Source organism: Corythoichthys intestinalis, chromosome 6 (assembly GCF_030265065.1).
Source record: "Corythoichthys intestinalis isolate RoL2023-P3 chromosome 6, ASM3026506v1, whole genome shotgun sequence".
NCBI classification, from domain to species: domain Eukaryota; kingdom Metazoa; phylum Chordata; class Actinopteri; order Syngnathiformes; family Syngnathidae; genus Corythoichthys; species Corythoichthys intestinalis.
Window position 1 is genome coordinate 36,045,015 of NC_080400.1, and position 18,143 is coordinate 36,063,157.

The window sequence follows — 18,143 nt, forward strand, 5'->3', positions numbered from 1 at the left end:
AGCCATATTTGCTTGAATGCTTAAAATGACGTGGACAAATGTATCATCTGTGTATATCAGGGGTGTCCAAACTTTTTGCAAAGGGGGCCAGATTTGGTGTGGTAAAAAATTGGGGGGCCGACTTTGGCTGACGTCCTTTACGTAGAACGATATATTTAAGCAAATTTTAGCAAGCCATTCTGTATGTCACATTTGCTTTATTATTATTTTTAATTAATAATTTCAACAATCTCGCAACTAGCCTTTGTGGCGTTCTTCTTCGACTCTCAGGCTCTTGCGAAATACTGCTGATTAAAATTAAACTAGCTTGAAGTTGCTTCACTTTCTTGCTACGCATCTTCCCTATAATCTTGTACATGTCAGCGTGTCTTGTTTGGTAATATCGCCTCACGTAGAACTCTTTAAAAACAGCGACTGTCTCTTTGCAAATGAGCCAGACACAGTTTTTTAGTGAAGAAATAGTTCAATTTTCACCTATCCTCGAAGGGTCTGCCGTCGAAGTCAACTTTCTTTTTTTTGTTGATTGTCGCCATTTTAGAAAATTGGGAGTAAAGGGTCACACGGCGTAATGTTGCTTAGAGTGCTGCTGCCTTTTAGTGGGTAAATGAGGAGCAGCATTTAGTGTGTAAGCTACTTCATATGCTGGTAGCAGTACTGCTGACCAATTTATCAAGACTGTGTGCGGGCCAGACGTCAGAAAATCACATTGTTTAATTTTTAAAGAATTTATTTTAAAATCATGGTGGAAAATAAGTATTTGGTCAATACCAAAAGTTCATCTCAATACTTTGTTATGTACCCTTTGTTGGCAATAACAAAGGCCAAACGTTTTCTGTAACTCTTCACAAGCTTTTCACACACTGTTGCTGGTATTTTGGCCCATTCCTCAATGCAAATCTCCTCTAGAGCATTGATGTTCTGGGGCTGTCGTTGGGCAACACGGACTTTCAGCTCCCTCCACAGATTTTCTATGGGGTTGAGATCTGAACACTGGCTAGGCCACTCCAGGACCTTGAAATGCTTCGTATGAAGCCACTCCTTTGTTGCCCTGGCTGTGTGTTTGGGATCATTGTCATGTTGAAAGACCCAGCCACGTCTCATCTTCAATGCCCTTGCTGATGGAAGGAGATTTTCACTCAAAATCTCTCGATACATGGCCCCATTCATTCTTTCCTTTACACAGATCAGTCGTCCTGGTCCCTTTAAAGAAAAACAACCACAAAGCATGATGTTTCCACCCCCATGCTTCACAGTGGGTATGGTGTTCTTCGGATGCAATCCAGTATTCTTTCTCCTCCAAACACGAGAACCTTTGTTTCTACCAAAAAGTTCTATTTTGGTTTCATCTGACCATAACACATTCTCCCAGTCCTCTTCTGGATCATTCAAATGCTCTCTAGCGAACCGCAGACAGGCCTGGACGTGTACTTTCTTCAGCAGGGGGACACGTCTTGTTATTTTCTTGACGCCACGGGATGAGATCTGGCATGGAGCCCCAGATCCAGGGAGATTATCAGTGGTCTTGTATGTCTTCTATTTTCTAATAATTGCTCCCACAGTTGATTTCTTTAAACCAAGCATTTTACCTATTGCAGATTCAGTCTTCCCATCCTGGTGCAGGTCTACAATTTTGTCTCTGGTGTCCTTCGACAGCTCTTTGGTCTTGGCCAAAGTGGAGTTTGGAGTGTGACTGACTGAGGTTGTGGACAGGAGTCTTTTATACCGATAATGAGTTAAAACAGGTGGCATTAATACAGGTAACGAGTGGAGCCTTGTTAGATCTCGTTAGACCTCTTTGACAGCCAGAAATCTTGCTTGTTTGTAGGTGACCAAATACTTATTTTCCACTCTAATTTGGAAATAATTTCTTTAAAAATCATACAATGTGATTTTCTGTTTTTTTTTCCCAAATTCTGTCTCTCATGGTTGAGGTTTACCCATGTTGACAATTACAGGCCCCTCTAATCTTTTCAAGTAGGAGAACTTGCACAATTGGTGAAAAAAAAAAAAAAGTGAAAGTTACGACAAGTATCATGTGCTATGTGTATGTAACATATGGGGACCTATCTAACGGAAATTATATATATATACTGTATGAGAGTGTAAAGCTATTTGAATTCGTTGTCTGTCACAGTACGGGCATCATGGTTTGGTGCACACAGCCACACGGAGAATATGTCGGAGTGAAAAAAAGAACATCCGTGTCTGCGTTAGTCCTCCTCCAATCCAGGGGGAGGTAGAGGTAATACGCTTAAATCAACAATCGACATAACAGGAAATAGAACAAGAACACAAACCAAAACAGATGAAGAAGTTACTATTAATCATTCCTCAGAAAGTTAAGGGGAATATACAGAGAGGAAACTATCAAATACAGTATTACTAAAAAATTTTGAAGTGTATTTATTTTATATTTTCAAATCAGGAAATGAAAATGTTGTTTTAGCCCTAGGCTGAAGTCATTGAAACACTAAGTGAGTATTTAGTTTTGCACTATTTCAAGAAATGCTTTTTCAGTTTTGGACCGCTTTACAGTTTTTATTTTATTTTAGCCCATACATACTGTATATCTTATGTGGGAGCGTATATTTACTGGTGATGGTTTACAGTTAACTGTGTGTAATCCAACATTGAAAATGTTGGTACCTTATTTATTTAGATAGTGCTATCTGATTTTAACTGTAACCTCGGTCAATTCCCTATAAAAAAGGGTATGTTGTCTATTTTTTCCACATCACCAAACTGTGAATTAAAGAATGTTAGAGAAATAAAAACCCAAATTGACAAGTTTGATGTTTCATTCATTTTGCACTATGATAAGAGCTGCTTTTTAGTTTTAGCCCATTGAATAATTTTAACTTTTGAATTATGTGATGAAAAAAAAAGCCTTTTTGTTTTTCCTGTTGTACCGAACCTGTACCGAACCATGACCCACGTACCGAGGTATGTACCGAACTGTGACTTGTATATACAGTAAAACCCCTAATACAATAATTTTCGCATCACTATACGCCGCTACTTTTTTCCTTCATTTTTGAGTCCTGCGGCTTCAGTCCAGCGCGGCTTATTTGTTGATTTATTTGGGTTAATAGATAACACTTTATTTGACAGCAGCGTCATGAGACTGTCATAAGGCAGTCATAATTATGACTTGACACTATAATAGACATTACGGAATGGTTTAACAGATATCTTTTAACTGTCATCCGGCAATTATGTCACTCCATTTATGTCCAGCTTGGATCTGTTACACCCATTCAAAAGTCAGATCATTTGCTGGCTAACACGAAATGACATCTGTTATAAGCATTCATTAATGCTCATGACAGTGTCATGTCATAATTGATTGTCTAATGACAGTCTTATGGCGCCACTGTCAAATAAAGTGTTACCAAATACAGTGCCTTGCAAAAGTATTCGGCCCCCTTGAATCTTGCAACCTTTCGCCACATTTCAGGCTTCAAACATAAAGATATGAAATTTAATTTTTTTGTCAAGAATCAACAACAAGTGGGACACAATCGTGAAGTGGAACAACATTTATTGGATAATTTAAACTTTTTTAACAAATAAAAAACTGAAAAGTGGGGCGTGCAATATTATTCGGCCCCTTTACTTTCAGTGCAGCAAACTCACTCCAGAAGTTCAGTGAGGATCTCTGAATGATCCAATGTTGTCCTAAATGACCGATGATGAGAAATAGAATCCACCTGTGTGTAATCAAGTCTCCGTATAAATGCACCTGCTCTGTGATAGTCTCAGGGTTCTGTTTAAAGTGCAGAGAGCATTATGAAAACCAAGGAACACGCCAGGCAGGTCCGAGATACTGTTGTGGAGAAGTTTAAAGCCGGATTTGGATACAAAAAGATTTCCCAAGCTTTAAACATCTCAAGGAGCACTGTGCAAGCCATCATATTGAAATGGAAGGAGCATCAGACCACTGCAAATCTACCAAGACCCGGCCGTCCTTCCAAACTTTCTTCTCTATACAAGGAGAAAACTGATCAGAGATGCAGCCAAGAGGCCCATGATCACTCTGGATGAACTGCAGAGATCTACAGCTGAGGTGGGAGAGTCTGTCCATAGGACAAAAATCAGTCGTACACTGCACAAATCTGGCCTTTATGGAAGAGTGGCAAGAAGAAAGCCATTTCTCAAAGATATCCATAAAAAGTCTCGTTTAAAGTTTGCCACAAGCCACCTGGGAGACACACCAAACATGTGGAAGAAGGTGCTCTGGTCAGATGAAACCAAAATTGAACTTTTTGGCCACAATGCAAAATGATATGTTTGGCGTAAAAGCAACACAGCTCATCACCCTGAACACACCATCCCCACTGTCAAACATGGTGGTGGCAGCATCATGGTTTGGGCCTGCTTTTATTCAGCAGGGACAGGGAAGATGGTTAAAATTGACGGGAAGATGGATGCAGCCAAATACAGGAACATTCTGGAAGAAAACCTGTTGGTATCTGCACAAGACCTGAGACTGGGACGGAGATTTATCTTCCAACAGGACAATGATCCAAAACATAAAGCCACATCTACAATGGAATGGTTCAAAAATAAACGTATCCAGGTGTTAGAATGGCCAAGTTAAAGTTCAGACCTGAATCCAATCGAGAATCTGTGGAAAGAGCTGAAGACTGCTGTTCACAAACACTCTCCATCCAACCTCACTGAGCTCGAGCTGTTTTGCAAGGAAGAATGGGCAAGAATGTCAGTCTCTCGATGTGCAAAACTGATAGAAACATACCCCAAGCGACTTGCAGCTGTAATTGGAGCAAAAGGTGGCGCTACAAAGTATTAACGCAAGGGGGCCGAATAATATTGCACGCCCCACTTTTCAGTTTTTTATTTGTTAAAAAAGTTTAAATTATCCAATAAATTTTGTTCCACTTCACGATTGTGTCCCACTTGTTGTTGATTCTTGACAAAAAATTAAAATTTTATATCTTTATGTTTGAAGCCTGAAATGTGGCGAAAGGTTGCAAGGTTCAAGGGGGCCGAATACTTTTGCAAGGCACTGTACCATAACTAGCAAATAATGAAACAACTGGAAGAGTAACTGAAGAAATAATCAGCACAGAACATGAATTTTGATTGTTATTTACATCTGTAGTGCTGAAATGCATGGTAAGAGGCATGTTAGATAACAACAGTGTTGACAGCAGGTGGCAGCAGAGGTTGACTGTCTCCCCCAAGGGAGCAGTGATGGCCAAATGAAGCTTCTTGAAGCAATGAATGGTGCTTCATTTGGTTTTATGACCGTCATATGAATCCGCTGTTAAATAAAGTGTTACAGAATAATATCTTTTGGTGTAAATATCCCATAATACAGTGATGACAGCTCCAGTTTATAGTCCAGTGCGGCTTATCTATGAACAAATGTTGTTTTCGTGCCCAATTTGGTGGGTTCCTGTTTATAGTCAGGTGCACCTTATAGTGCGAAAATTACGGTATATATTGTGTATTTTTTTTTCTAAGTTAAGTCATTACAGTATAGTTCCACTTTTCTAAAAGCTCTAGATAGGTAAAAATGGGAGAAATAGTGCATTGCAGCAAAACAATTTAGGTACGTGATTTAATTGAGGTGGTGGAGAAGTAGATGAAAGATGCGTGTGAAAGCTTTTATTCCGTGCAAGCATTGGAGAAATTGGATTAGGATTTATGACACGGCTGTTTTCATATTCGCCTGTTACACATACGAAAAGTATGTGAGAGTGACTCACTTCACCGAGGCTGAGAGCAAAAGCCAGATTGATTTAATCAAAAATAGAAAAATTGACTGTTTCACTGCACTGCTCGTTTTCTTAATTGAGTATGCTCCCCTCAGCCAGGTCTGGTGATGCAGGTACCTATGTGAGGTCTAAGAGGACGATGTCACGCCCCAACAAACGGCCTCGGCCCCCAGTCACTTTATTATTATGCCTGAGAGGAAACGCGTAATTGGCGTCATTTCTCATGAGCCAAACTGTAAAGGTGAAATAAGTGGCACTGTTCAATTATGTATCATACGCATTTATAATCGAATATGATTTTTTTTTTTTCTGTGGTTGCTGGGGATCTCTTTGACCAAAAAAAAAAAAAAAAAATGTTAAGTACAAGCTATGGCACACTACATAAAACGCTGCAAAGAAAATAATTTTGCACATACTATACATAGTGCACATCATAATTGAGTACAGTGAGAACAGTAAACTACACTGAACAATGATTCTGCAAACATGGGTAATTGATCTACAGCAACTTCTAAAATAGTGGGGAGCGCAGAGCGATGCCAGAGGTGCCGCATGTGACCTCGGGGAACATATTTTTTTGCCGTACCATAATAAAGTGTAATTGCACATCCACTCAGAGGGTGGAGTGGCACTCTCATTTTCATAGTGTGCGCAGCATTTTTGAACCAAACGAGAGCACACAGCAAAGAGCACTGGAGATATAAAGAGCTAAGACGAGGAAATATGACTAAGCATATGTAGCTTTTGGCTTTGACTTTTAATATAGTGGGAGACGAAGAAAGGCCAGTCTGTTCACTGTGTCTAAAAATGTTTCAGTGGACAGCAGAAAGCCAAATCAATTAAGACGTCACTTGAAGACATTAGTCTCCAATCCCTTTCATACGCCGCTTGATTTTTGATTTTTTTTTTTTTTTTCAGCAAAAACGTGCCAAATATTGTCAACAATCATCCCGCTTTGTCAGTGTTAAATCAATAAACCAGCGAGCACTGTTTGCATCATATAAGGTGGCATACGAAGTTGCTCAATGTAAAATAACTCCAAACCATTGAAACGGAGGTGATACTGCCTGCAGCAAAAACAAGAACTGTCCCTCTGTCCAATGAAAATGTCGTTTTTGTTCCATTAAGTTTTGTTTTTTTCGGTGAAATTGTTCGGCATATTGGATATTTATTTAACCCTTTAACACTGAAATTGTCGGCAGTGACGCGTTTACGCATATCGTCTTTGAAGCTTCGTCACCCTGTAATTACATCACCCACGTGCCGCTGGTTGGTCTCATTTGAAAGTGCGGAAGTTGACGTCCACACCAGTTTTTATTTGAAGTCAAGCGACCAAGAAAAACGGGAGATAATGTCATTTGAGTTTTGTAGTTATATTGCACTCATAAATATGCATTAAAAAGCTGCATGGACCACGTATCTATCTCCATATTTCCATCATTTCTTGTCCTTTTTCAAAACCGAAAGCAGCACAAAAGACTACATATCCCAAGAGCCGTTGTGATGTCAAGAAGGACGAACCGAATGTGATCATTTTTAATAAATTTCCGCGCGAGGGGCCAACTAAGGGAGGCATGCGAAGCAAGCAACGGCCGGTTGGTTTGAGCGAGCGACTTTGAAATGTGCAGAAAGAATCTAAAACTACATTTAGCGCAAGCTAATGCATTATTTCGTTAACTGAAGAAAGAAGATGAGCCGTATTTGTTGTTGTTTTCTTTGGATGAGTCGGCGTCTCGGCGAGTAGAAGTGACAGCAGCGCGCAAACGGCGAAAGAGTAGGCTGTGTGACGTTGTGTGTGACGCAGTTCCGTGACCTGTTCAAGAAGAAGCTTTATTGAGTGCACAAAAAAAAAAAAAACTTTATTGGGTCGCATGCCTGAAAATTTTGAATTGAACGCAACTACTTGTCAATATTTTTTTAAATACTTTTTTTCAATTTGTTATATATTTTTTTCTTCACTATAATCTTTTCAATTTTCATGTAGATGTGTGTTCGAGAAGCTTGATTGCATGTACGTATATACTTTTGATAAGGTGATGGGTACAACACCTAACTTCACAAAGAGATATACTCCAAACCCTTTTTGTGTTAGATGATATATATAATTTTTTTCTCACTATTTTGCACTGTATATAACCTGTTTTGACCATAGTATGTGTAAAGGCCAAAAACACCTATAACCATACCTGCTGTTTGTGTTGAATTGTCAAACATAAAACTATTCAATCTTTTTTTCTATTGAATGATTATCCTAACAAGTTGAATAAATATTATCAAGCTTCAAAACGGTTGGTCGAGCATGTTTGGTTGTCAATGGGACATCAACATTTCAAATTTTGAAAAAAGATTTGGGGATTTTTTTGTCTTCTTGGGTCCAAAATGTGGATTATAATTGGTCAATGAAGAAAACAACAGTTTGGACATGGAGTTCAAGGTGTCCTGAAAAAAGGGACCCAACTTGGCCATTGTAAACAATTTTTCTTTTGAATATAAAGGCAACTTCAAATGCATGTAAATTCGGCCAAAATAGGATTAGGTGTTAAAGAGTTAAACAGTTTGGATGTGATTTTTTTTTTTTTTTTTTTTTCCAATTCAGGCAAATTGATGCACTTGAAGTCGTTTCTGTAACAAACAGAACAATGTTAATGAAGTTATACTTTATCGTAAGTTGATCTATATTACTTTTTTCCTCTTAAAGCAACGATGCTAGTGGACAAAAGCGGTAGTGTTTTGTCTTAAGAGCACACCCACACAGTGTCGTAAAATCATCAATCAATCAAAAATCAATAACCCGTTCGCCTACAGATGGATTAAACAACTATCAACCGTGTGGCTTACTGTGGCTAACCCCCCACTTCAGGGGGCTGGGGGGGATCACGCCAGTGGGCAAAAACCGGGCCAATGTTTATTCTGTATATCTTGGTCGCCTCCCTTTTTTGTTCCCTTCGACTCTTGTGAAGTTAAGCAGCTTGGAAGATTAATGAATGTGTGCTACCAAATGTTCAACATACTGTAATGTATTGCCTTTTTATTAATTAAACACAATGATTGATACCTTTCTGATGTTTTTTTCATAAAAACTAAGCCATATTTTCTTTTTAATGCCAAAATTGCAGAGTCTTATAAAAGCAAACAGAGGTGGGCAATAAAATATTCAGAGAATGGAAATTTTACGATGTTCACCCTCTGTTTATGCCTAAGTGTTACACTTATTTTGTTTCCTCCTTTTGCTTCAAGCTTCTTTTGGTAGTTTACATTCCACATTCTTTGAAAGGAGAATTATATAAAACACAGAAAAGGAGAGGGAAAAAATGGTTAAAACCCACAGGCGGGATTCAATTCAACTGCTGAATTCATTTCATTGTCATCTATGTCACAGAAAAGGGCGACATGGCAGTGTGGTACTGGGGTCCTCACAGTGACAGCATGATAGCAAAGAACATTGGGTAATTAAAGAAGCCATTTTTTTTCTGTGGCCTTGGGGCAAGTGTGTGAGGAGTACTGGGAGATCAAACGAGACACAGAGATGCAAGAATAGAATGTCCCACCTTAAGAGATTTTAAACATTTTTTTTTGTGAACAGCAGCACCAGCATACGGTGTTTCCATAGAGAGAATTTAAAATAAATAAATAAATAAATAAATAAATAGGTAAATACAATTTAAAAAACTAAATAAAAACGAAACCACAGTCATTTAATCCCATGCTTTTTTATTATTTATTTTTTATTATTTCATTTTACCGCTGCAATATTTTAAATTGCACCAATAATAAGGAAAATTCATCATTGAATGTACCTAATTGCAACAGAGATGAAAAAAAACAACAACCCAATCCCATTTATAAACCGCTTGATTTTTTTCAGCGAAAACGTGCAAAATATTGTCAACAATCGTCCCACTTTGTCAGTGTTACATCAGTAAACCAGCGAGCACTGTTAGCATCATATAAACTGGCGTACCAAGTTGCTCAATGCAAAATAACCGCACACCATAGCAAAGAAGCTGATACAGCAAAAGTGCTCTCATTTAATCCCGTGCTTTTTTTTTATTATTACCGGTATTATATTTCCTTTTAACACTGCTGCGATGTTTTAAATTGTATCAATAATACGGAAAATTCATCATAAAATGTACCTAATTGCAACAGAGATTTAAAAAATAATAATAATAGCATATAATTATATAATAATAAATGAAGGGGCAGCTTCATTTTTCTGATCGTAGCTCAAATTTAAGTTGTCCGTTAGTTAGTATGCTTGATGAACTTGATTGTCCATCTCCCATTAGTGAAATCTGTAGTAGCAGCCTTCTCGCACATAACAAACAAATTATTAGCAAATATAAAAACTAAGTGCGTTAAAAAAAATGTATATCAAAATACAGGGAGTCCCTGGGTTATGAACGAGTTCCGTTCCTACACCGGCGACGTAACACGAATTTCTACATAAATTGGAATTAACCCTTTAAGTACTCCTACATACCCCCTAAATCTAAAAAAACCTATCTAAAACATTTATTATACGTCATTGTACTATCCTTGCCAAGAAAATGAAGCTAAGTCCTAGCTAGGCATCGAGCTAAGTTTCGAAATGACGAAGTCAGGCTTCCGTGTGGTTTTCTGACTTTATTCAGCCACTCATTACATCAACACTTGCAGAATGCAACTAAAATAAATATGGAATTAAATCAGTTTCATCTTCAATAACAACAATTCAAATTTGCGTTTATAACTAGCTACTGATACAGCAATAATAATCCACACAAACAATTAGCATCTATCAGTTAGCATCCGCACATCATCAAAAACAATCACATAAACTCACCCCATGTATTCGACCACAATTGAAAATGCACAATAAACAATACAAAACTGTTATTTACAGGTGTTGCCACTGTGGATGCTTCACAAGCAACTAATGTGCGCGCAGGCTTGCAGCTGTAATTTGTCCCCTCTCTCGTTCACTCGGCTGCACGACTTCTTCATGGGAACAAAACAAATGTGCTCTTCCTCGTGTGTGCGCGTGCCCATGTGTTCTTCTTCAAGTGCGCAAATACGTTCTTCTTCATGTGTACATGCGCTCTTACTCGCATGCCATTAGTACTACGTGCTCTGCATGTCCCGCGCCTAGATAAAGGCATCAAAAAACAAAACTCAACATTATAAAAAAAAATAAAATAAAACAAGACTCGGCGTCGTAAAAGTCAAAATCAAGTGGGGCACGTTGTAACCCGGGGAATATCTGTAATTAAAAAACAGAGTACATCAGTGCAGTGCTGTCCTATAAAATAGCACACCTGCGATCAACGAAAATGGAAGGATTAGGTTTTTATGTGTTATTACACAATATCAATATAAATTCTGTTAATATGTTTTTGGCTGTTCCGGTACAAACAACAGATTCTATTTTCAAGAATCTGCTGTTTGTAGAATTCTAGCATCAACATAGAAGCTAATTTATCTTAATGTTTAGCTACCATATCCCAAGGCTACGTTTTTGGTTGTTTTCTGACATAGTTTCAGCCTATTTCTTAAAAAGTTGTTGTTGTCAAATATTAGCTTATTGTGAGTGTTTGTAACTCAAGATGTGCTCGCTAATCAAAGCCCAAGGAAATCTGTTAAATGACTGCTCGTATCTTGAGAAACTAAATTGAGTCACTCGTATCTCAAGGCACCATTTTAGATTAAACACAGAAAACGTGTCTGAGACAGGCAGATGCCAACCCGTCCAAAGTGAGTAAACGCTCCCACTGATCTGCCTGGAGGCAATACACCGTGCGCCGAAGCTAAATGACTGTCCTCCAATTTGCTCTCATGAATATTAAGCAGCGCCGTGACAGTAGAAAGGGTTGGCTGCGTGCATGCCGCTGATCCTCACCGACAGATCTATCCTGTGATGTTTAAGGGGCTAGGCTCAAATGATGATGTCTAAATTATACACTTGCTGCTTCTGCATATGAGCTCACAAGAGAGAACAAAGTGAGGAGCTATTCTTTTGCATAAATGAATTAAGAAAAAAATACTTACACTCCAAAAGTAGTGGAAAAGTAAAGCCACTTCAGTCTTCAATTATTTTTGCTGTACCTGGACAAATGCTCTGATGTATTTGGCTTAGTTAGAGACTAATATGGCATACTTTTTCCGACGTACTTTGTTCTAAATTTGATACTCAATTTGGAAAATAGAGCCTTTTGTTTGAATTCTCAATTTTATGGTCATACTCATGAGTGTAGTCACCAACAATTAAGTTGACAATAGCTGAAAAATATCAGTCAATGCATCCACATTTCCCGAACCTTAAGCATTTGCCGGAAAACACAGAGAAGACTTAAAATGCAGCTTTTGCTCTTACACCCCTCTTTAAAATAAACTGATGTATTTTAAGCCAAAATAACTGTTGTGTTTGATAGAACAATATGTCTATATGCTGCGATAGCAGTTTCATGGCACTTTAAGCCCCCAAACTATTTTTAGATTGCCTGTTTTATCCTGGAGATCCCCATTTACAGACATCCCGCAACTGCTTTTGTTTCAACCCAGCCTTAAAAAGAAGTAATTATATTTATTATTCGAAATGTCTATCATCTTTAGCTTAGAACTAGGGTTTTTCCGATCATGTTTTTTTTGCTCCCGATCCGATCCCAATCATTTTAGTTTGAGTATCTGCCGATCCCGATATTTCCCGATCCGATTGCTTTTTTTTGCTCCCGATTCAATTCCAATCATTCCCGATAATTTTTCCCGATCATATACATTTTGGCAATGCATTAAGAAAAAAATGAATAAAACTCGGACGAATATATACATTCAACATACAGTACATAAGTACTGTATTTGTTTATTATGACAATAAATCCTCAAGATGGCATTTACATTATTAACATTCTTTCTGTGAGAGGGATCCATGGATAGAAAGACTTGTGACTTTGTATATTGTGACTAAATATTGCCATCTAGTGTATTTGTTGAGCTTTCAGTAAATGATACTGTAGCCATGTCCAAATGCATGATGGGAAGTGGAACCATGACTGTGCGTAGTGCTACCAATTGATATATATTCTCTGCGTTGGGAAATAACATAAGGTGTTAAGAAAAAGATCAATTGCTACCTTGCTTCCCCACATTGCTTCCCATGATATTTCTAATCGTAGGGAGAGGGATTGTAAGGTTTTAGCCAAGTAAAAAAGGCTCCAAAGGCTGCCAAAATTCACTCTACTCATTTTACGCTGCCTTTTATCTCTCTATATAGGTAAAAAAAAACAGCGCCATTACAGATTGAGCGCGACAATGCGTGAGTGGGTCGCGCAGCGCATGCATTAATTGCGTTAAATATTTTAACGTGATACTTTTTTTTTTTAAATTAATTACCACCGTTATCGGGATAAATTTGATAACCGTACCTTAAGCCTAAACTAAAGACTCTGGATGAGTGTAACATATTATGTCTGTAACATTAAATACAATTAGAAAACGATTTAATTAAAAAATATATTTATATTAAAAAAAGGCATGGCCGATATTTTTTTGCCGATTCCGATACTTTGAAAATGACGTGATCGGGACATCTCTACTTAGAACCGTTAATTGATGTCTACTACTTAGTTGAAATAAAAAATTAAAAATAAAAAAAAAAAATTTTTTAAATTATTCAATCGCATATTTTGAACTTTTAAACAAATTATGTCACATGATAAAAATAGTGTCCGTAAATAGGTCACCTCTTAACTATCGGTTAATTGTTTTGGGGGGGGGGTTTTGTTAGTGTCGAATTTTCCCCGATATTTTAGATGATAAATCATCGATCCAAACAAAGAAAAATTGGAAAAAGGAAAAAAAAAAAAAAAAAACTTTTCAAAACGTAAAAATGTTAAAAAGAAAATCTCAACCACTCTTTGATGTCTGCGATTTCTGCATAGCGACCCTCGTTATATTACCATGTTTCACCTATATAAAATCCCCCAAAAGTCCAGCTATGGCCATTCACAGCTGTGTCTTGAAACTCGGTGATACATGCTACATGTTTTTGGATCGAAACAAGGTAAGTACGCGATAATATATTGTTAATATCAAGCCACAAAAACACATATATTGCAGTCGAACGCTAGCACAAGAATTATTGACACAGCAGGCTAACTGACTAGCGTACTGTCCATTATGTTTTTGACCCTTGTTGCCATTTTGGATTGCAACTATTATGACTATATTATACTATATTATTATAACTATATTATGATGGGATGATATCAATGTATTAGATACATTAGATGGTTAAATCATAAAGCCTAGGTCCTAGGCTTTAAGGCTAAATACAATAAATAGATAGTGTTTTCTACTCACATTTATATGTTCCCTTTATGCATCAGTATCTCGCATTCACATTCTTTAATCATAGTTGAAAAAATATTTTAAAAGCCCACTGCAAAAATTAAAATATTATGGTACTGGAATTTAACCCCAAAAATTCCCCTGGAAATGTTTTATCTTTGCACAGTTTAAAATCAAGCCAAATGGGAAAACTGTATGCAGTAAAGTCATCATTAACTATACAGCTAACTCCCTGTTTAGCCATGTTTATTTACAAAATAAAACACAGGGCTAAATTAAATCTACATTTACTCACCCACCAATAATCCTTGATTACTGTACATCCACCCACATGTCTTAGTGCATGCATATTGATTATCAAAAACTTGAGTAGACAAAGGGGGGGGGGGGGTCATCTTGAAGTGTTCGTTATTTTTTATGTACCAGGATGGATGTCCAAAACCTATTTTTAAAGAAAATTTCCAAAGGGTTAAAAAATGTCTATTTTTCATTCATCGGATTTGACCTACTTTTAACGTGTCAAAAATGTGCGCCTGTTCAAAAATTTTCTTTCCCCAGAAAATAGAGATTTTAAGCTTTCCAATGATGAATATAGGACAATTTTGAAATTTGGCCAAATTGGGGGCCTCAGAGCAAAAGTTCAAATCACCAGAGTGTTTTCCGCCATATAGAAAGGTTAACTTTCAATGGGAAAAAATGAATCAGCTTATGATCCCAGAAACGAGAACTCATCTGTAAAAATCACATGTGTTACTATCATGGCTTGGGCTTTCATGACTTCTTGTGGGACAGGTTCAACTTAATAGTCAAGGAGTATCATTTATTTATTTATTTATTTAAAAATAGAAATACAGAGTTCTGGGATAGGCTCCAGCACCTCCGCGACCCTCGTGAGGAGTAAGCGGCATGGAAAATGAATGAATGAATGAATGAACTACAGAGTTCATGACTTAATGTAAGGTAATGTAAAAAAAATCTATCATAAAAATTCCCTAAGAATGCCAATCAATTACCATTTATTGATCAAACATATGCTACATTTTCTCGCATGAATCTCCCACAACTAACCTTTTGGAATCAACATGAAGCGCTATTAGTATATGTGAAACAATGTACTTATTTTTCCAAGAACTGCAGAGGACCATATTACGACATTTCCCCCTCCTTGACCTAGTTAAGCAGAATTTGGGGGAGACACATTTATAGTATGCAAATGCTAATCCTTTTGATAGACAGAACTGGATGAATACAATTTGTAAATGTCATTCTTGGTTTATTTGGTCTACAGAAGTACACCATTCCTGTAAGTCTCACATGTGGCAAGAGGACAATTTTTAGTGCTCTTGAATGGAAAGATTGGTTTACAACAATTTTACCAAAACATATTTAATACTAGTATATGGCAAAGCGCTGCTAGAATTTCAATTTGATTCAATCTGTAACATTTAGTCAAGGGGGCACGTGAAAATAAATGTCCTCTGCTTCTGAAAGAACGTGTTAATATTTTAACAACGAATTTACTACCTGCCTCTTGGAGCATGAGATGCTGCCCACTCGTGAACTCATGATCAACAAGTTCATATTGTGGTTGATAAATACAAGTACTTTAGCCTTTCCCCTTGCAAATAATCATTTGTTTATCCCACAGTGGGGTGCACAACAAAATGCAATTTTTCTGTCACATTCCAAGCTGTTTAGCCACTGTATTGTCGCTGTTACAGTGTGCCAGTAAACAGTGAACCTCTGTGCTTCACTGTGATACTCAAAGACGTCTGATTGAGACTTGAGTGGATATAATCTAATCCCTTCCTAAGTAATCTAATGGTCACCATACATCGTCTCTCTTGATAACATGATTAAGCAGCAGCGCTCACGTTGCACAGATTGTTGCTGACAGAAGCCTGACTTCAGACGGTCACAGCGCATCCTGGACAGCCAACCTTATTATGTCAGCAGTCATTAAGGTTAAGGGCCTTCAAAGGAGTTGCTGTGTACCTTGTCTTAATATTACCAACGTCCACCTGCATGTTAGCAAAGCTAACACGCACGGTCAGCACAGGTTTCACTAACCCCTAGTAGCTCTAGGCCAGTGGTTCTTAACCCACGGGGTTAACCCCATGGGTTTCACAAGTGAATTCAACGAACCCTTCCGAGTTACATAATGAAGCAATTTATTTCAAATTTAAAACCGATGTAGCTAAACTAACAGGCTAATCGTTATTGTAGCCGAATTTCCATTCAAATTTCTTTTGGGGGGGGGGGGGGGGGGGTCTGAGAGATAAGTGATTTGAAAGGGTGAAGTGTACCTAAATCATCCATGTGGTCTAGAACTCAGTATTGGTGTGAATCCCTTGCGAGTGTATGTTGGCATCCTATTCTTTGCCTGGCCCAGCCAGACTATTCTCCCTGTATTTTTCAAACACTGTGAGAAATAGTCTGGGACCCAGCCCATTAACCGCCTCTCAAGCAAGGTACAAAATCAATCGTCCAATCAGATTCGTTTATTTGCATGACATGTTCTTAACTATTAACGTCACTCTTGCGTGCCGAAAGTCGTCTCCACAACAACACAGATGGCGAACGGGAGAGCCGAGAATATGTTCCAATCTGCGATAAAACCAGTTTTAAATGACCAAAAACACATCGAAAAAAGTCATTGACAACAGTCAACATGGCTAGCGCTAGCCATGTTGAATAAACTTATCCATTCTCCGCTCACGCTAATTACTTGTCGCTTTAACAACGTCACGTCTGCCCGTCGCTGATTGGTCCACTCCGCTGTCTGTTTGCTGTGGCTTGTTCCGCCCTCGGAATTTGATCCGCCGGATGGTCGCCAGACTCAATCCCTGGAACAGCGGTGAGTCTGGTATACCAGGCAATCCTATTCTATGCTGTCTCTTCGCTAATCCTGAGACCGACCTTTCCTACTTGATTGTGTCTAATTTCACCTAGTCATGCGTGAGTCCCATCTAACATGTGATGGTCCCGCAAGCGAATGGAGATGCTGCGTGGGTGCCACCCCAGGGCCCCGGCCCTTCCCCAGCCAACCCGTTCAAATTTCTTGTAATTTTGGCAGGCTGTTTATGAACAGATATAGAGATGCCTGAAGCATTCACCGAACTATGATTACCCTAGAATGACGTTAAGCCAGCATTTGTTTTGATGCTCCTGCGCATGCGGGTCAGTTTGCCCAGCACATCTCGGACTGCGAATTAGTGAGCATGCGTAATGCTTGAACAGGCTCAATGGACAAAGGCAGTCTGAACGGGCACGCCAAAAAACAGATATGACAAAAAATCGGAATTGTGCATTAAGACCTGCAGTATGAACCTGGGCTTAGTGCGCATTGGCCGTTTATGAGCGTGATGAGAAGAACCATTGTCCAATCAGCAGTCGAGTCCCATCTAACATGTGATAGTCCCGCAGGCGAATGGAGAGCTGCCTTGCTGCCACCCCAGGGCCCCGAATATTTTTTTAAGGTTCTTCCCATGAAAAAGGTCACAATTGGATCTTGCCCTGATGGATTTATTAAATATTTCTGTAACAGATATATGGAACAGTCAGTCTGTCGTGCCAGGTTAGGGGTCAGCAGTGTTAAGGCCCCTTAAGTTACATTATGAATCCAGCATCTGGCACGCCTTTTTAAAATTAGGGGGGAAAATAGTTCCCCAAATTCGTAGTAGAATCCAGATATAACGAGTAGAGGCAGCTCTTTAAAGGTGGCTGGAGCGTAGCCTGGTACACCAGACTCACCGCTGTTCCAGCTATAGAGTCTGGCGACCAATGAGCGGTTCAAGTTTCCAGGGCGGAGCAAGCCACTGCAACAGACAGCGGAGTGGACCAATCAGCGACGGGCAGACGTTACGTTGGTAAAGCGACAACTCTCGCGCAGCGCGAACGGAGAAGTTTGTTTAACATGGCTAGCGCGAGACAGCCTGTTGTCAATGACTTGTGTATATGTGTTTTTCTTAATTTAAAACTGATTTTACCGTGGATTGGAATATATTCTTGTCTCTCCTGTTCGCCATCTGTGTTCTTGTGGAGACGACTTCTGACGTGAAAGAGTGACGTTGCTCG

General features: G+C 38.6%; 1 protein-coding gene across 4 annotated transcripts in view; it reads right to left on the reverse strand.

The window, feature by feature from the left end:
• The window catches only part of dscamb (Down syndrome cell adhesion molecule b), a 203,686-nt gene that overhangs the window by 173,387 nt on the left and 12,156 nt on the right, over positions 1 to 18,143 (reverse strand). The window lies entirely within an intron of this gene.